At 44.8% G+C, this 3,559-nt stretch overlaps 1 protein-coding gene across 1 annotated transcript in view; it reads right to left on the minus strand.

Annotated features, from left to right (window-relative positions):
* LOC109313402 (ankyrin repeat and fibronectin type-III domain-containing protein 1-like) overlaps window positions 1-3,262 on the minus strand; it is a 538,031-nt gene extending 534,769 nt beyond the window's left edge. Inside the window, exon 1 of the mRNA XM_019539945.1 lies at window positions 3,125-3,262. The gene's annotated coding sequence lies outside the window, so the exon portion shown is untranslated. The remainder of the gene's footprint in view (window positions 1-3,124) is intronic.
* Between the last annotated feature and the right edge of the window lie 297 nt (window positions 3,263-3,559).

Genomic DNA, 3,559 nt, shown 5'->3' on the forward strand with positions numbered 1-3,559 from the left:
GCTGGAGTACTGTGTCCAGTTTTGGGCTCCACAATTCAAAAAGGATGTGGAGAAGCTTGAGAGGGTGCAGGGGAGAGCCACGTGCATGATCAGAGGTCAGGAAAACAGACCTTATGATGAGAGGCTGAGAGCCATGGGGCTCTTCAGCCTGGAAAAGTGCAGGCCCAGGGGTGATCTGGTAGCCATCTATAAGTTTATCGAGGTGCTCATCAGGATCTGGGGGAACATCTATTCACCAGAGTGCCCCAAGAGATGACAAGATCAAACATCACAAACTCCACCGCGACTGATTCAGGCTGGACATAAGAAAGAACTTCTTCACTGTCCGAGCCCCCAAGGTTTGGAATAGATTGCCGCTGGAGGTTGTTCAAGCACCCACTCTGAATGCCTTCAAGACATTTGGATACTTATCTTGCTGGGATCCTATGTTCCCTGCTGACTTCCTTCCTCTGGGGCAGGAGGCTGGACTCGATGATCCTCTGGGGTTCTTCCAGCCCAAATGTCTATGAAATCTTGAAATTAAGAGTAGTGAAATGATGGATTAGCTATCCTACTAAGGTTCTAACTAGATTTATGCGAAAGACCAGCCTTTCATCCAGGACAATTATAAAGTGCTTTACCAAACAAAGGTAGCCAAAATAATGGACATCAAGTAGAAAGTGCGCGTCCACTTTCTTGAAAAAGAAACACTTCTTTTTTCCTTCCTTTCTTGAAAAAGAAACTAACATACTGAATTAGAACACTCTATGTATTAGTTACATTCATAGATTCATAGGCTGGAAGGGACCTCGCAAGATCAGCAATTCCAGCCAGCCCCCTGCCAGAAACAGGAAGTCTGCTGGGGTCAAATGACTCCCCGCAAGATAAGCATCCAAACACCGTTTGAAAGAGTCCAGAGTGGGTGCTTGCACCACCCCTTGGGGGAGTCTATTCCAGGCCCTGGGCAGTCAGACTTTAAAAAAAGTTTTTCCTTATGTCCAGTCTAAATTGGTCTCCAGAAGTTTGTGGCCGTAAAACCTTGTTATCCCTTGGGGAACCCTGGTGAACAACTGTTCTCCCAGATCCTGGTGCACCCCCCCTTCCGTACTTATAGGCTGCCACCAAGTCCCCCCTAAGCCTTCTCTTCTCCAGGCTGAAGACTCCATGTCCCTCAACCTCTCCTTGTAAGACTTGCTCTCCTGGCCTTTGATCATGCAGGTGGCTCTCCTCTGGACTCTTTCAAGTTTATCCACGTCTCTCCTGAAGTGGGGGCCCAAAACTGGACACAGTACTCCAGCTGCAGCCTCACTAATGCCGAGTAGAGTGGGAGGATGACTTTCCTGGTTTTGCTTGAGATGCATGAGTAGATACACGCCAGAGTTTGGTTTGCTTTGCTGGCCACAGCATCGCATTGGTGGCTCTTGTTCATCTTGTGGTCAATCAAGACCCCCATGTCTCTTTCAGTCATGGTGCTAGCAAGCATAGCACTGCCCAGCCTATAAGTATGTTGCTGGTTTTTCCTCTCAAGGTGGAGTGCACTGCACTCTCTGCTTTAAATGCCATCAGGTTTTAGTCTGCCCACCTTACAAGCCTGTCCAGGTTGGCCTGCATTCCCATCCTGTTCTCCAGTGTGACTGCCTTCCCCCATAGTTTAGTATTGCGGACTGATAAAGTTCGTAGACATCTGACACCCGAATCCAGATCGTTAATGAAAATGTTAAAGAGTACTGGCCCGAGTATTGAGCCTTGAGGGACACCACTTGTCACCTCGCACCATGTTGATTTGCTCCCATCAACCAGTATTCTTTGGGTCTGATGCTGCAGCCAGTTCCCCAGCCAGAGGACCGTGAGATGGTGGAGGCCGCAGTTTTCCAGCTTAGCCATGAGAACATCATGGAAACCAAGTCAAAAGCTTTCTTGAACTCCACAGATATGACATCAACCTCATCTCCCTTGCCCAGGCAATGCAGACTGATTGGTCTGTAGTTCCCTGGGTCTTCCTTCCTCTCTTGAAGATGGGTCTTCCTTTCTTGAAGAATATCTGCCAGTTTCTCATTAATGAGAAGTAACTGGCTGTAAACAGTGGGAGAAAATAAAAATGTAAATGAGGGTAAGATCACCCCAAGGAAGTCAGAACAGCATACAATCAGGGGAGACTTGGCCCCCAGCATGGGACTCTACTCCTCAAAGAGAGAAGGAACAAGCTCTTCCAGGAACTGCAATGCTGCAATAGTGACAGCACCATAGACTGACGTCGATTGCCGAAGTATGCTGCACTCAGAGAGATTCTTATGTGTTTACACATACACTGAAGATCTTGAAACTCCCATCCTCTCTGTGGGTTGATGCTTTTTTGTAGAAAAGAAGCATAAGGTGCTATCTATCTAGGAATATATGAGCTGCTTCCGATTGCCTGACTATCCCTATCCTTTGAACTCTGGAGAGATTTTCAGTGATTCCCACTGTACTAGAGAAAGGAAAGTAGGAATCTACTAGATCTCTATACTACCTCTTCACTTGACCTTCCACTTCTCTTCATAGCTCCACCAGAGTAGTAACAGAACACAAGAATGTTAACTACTGCTGTTTAACCCAGCTAGGTACTTAATACATGCCACAGGGATTAAGATGCCAGAAGCCACCATGGCTTCATAAGTGCTCAAACCACTGCTATTCTCAGCAAAGTCCCACCACTGGAGGAAACACAGAAACGATTAGGACAGAAAGGCTAGCAGCAGCGAAGCCTTTATATAAAAGCTTTTGCTGTGTTAGGAATAATAGCTGTAACTAAAGGAAAATATTGTTATCAGAATAAAAAGGCAATAATTTACTTTTAAGGTTTTTTTCATGTGTGTCATTGAAATGACCAATTTTTCTGTGCATTACAAAACAGTGCATCTGAAAAAAGAGGCTGCATGTCTTTCAGTGTCATGGAACTATAAATTTCAGATGGGGAGAAGCAGGGATAAGAGAACCTTACTGTTTCCACTGTGAAACTTTTTGTAGGTCCAAGAATTTATCCAGGGCAGATTTGTTTTCCTTGAAGAAGCACAACAAAAGAAGGGAGCTGGCAAAAGATGCATTTGCTCAATTAAGGCAACAGAAGTACAACACAAAAGCTGCCCGTACTATTCCACAGTCATACCTTTTATTTTAGAATCTGTTCTTCTTGTTGACCAGGACTTTGCCTGTATCCTTTTCTGCTGATGCACAAGGTAACAGGGTAATATATTCCCTTGCAAACCTTCATTTATCTTCTTTCAGACTGACTGTGGATTGGAGACCCTCTCCAGCTGTTTCAACCACAGTCTTCACAAACATATGGCCAAACTTGTTCTCTTGGAAAACACTGTGGAAGAAAGTATGATCAGCAAGCAGAAGCAAATATTCCAGATTCTATTCAAGGGGTCTGAGAAAGATGCTAGAGTGATGCTTCTTTATGATGCAGCTAATGGGACTCGTCATTAAGTACTGGACAAAAATGTCAGGTCATTACCCCAGGTAATAATTATTTGAACAAATCATACGGCAGAAAATGAAGTTTGAAAAGTAGCTGCTGATGCTTCATAATTTACCCTAA

The sequence above is a fragment of the Crocodylus porosus genome, unplaced genomic scaffold, assembly GCF_001723895.1.
Source record: "Crocodylus porosus isolate Cpor-Errol unplaced genomic scaffold, CroPor_comp1, whole genome shotgun sequence".
Taxonomy (NCBI): Eukaryota; Metazoa; Chordata; order Crocodylia; family Crocodylidae; genus Crocodylus; species Crocodylus porosus.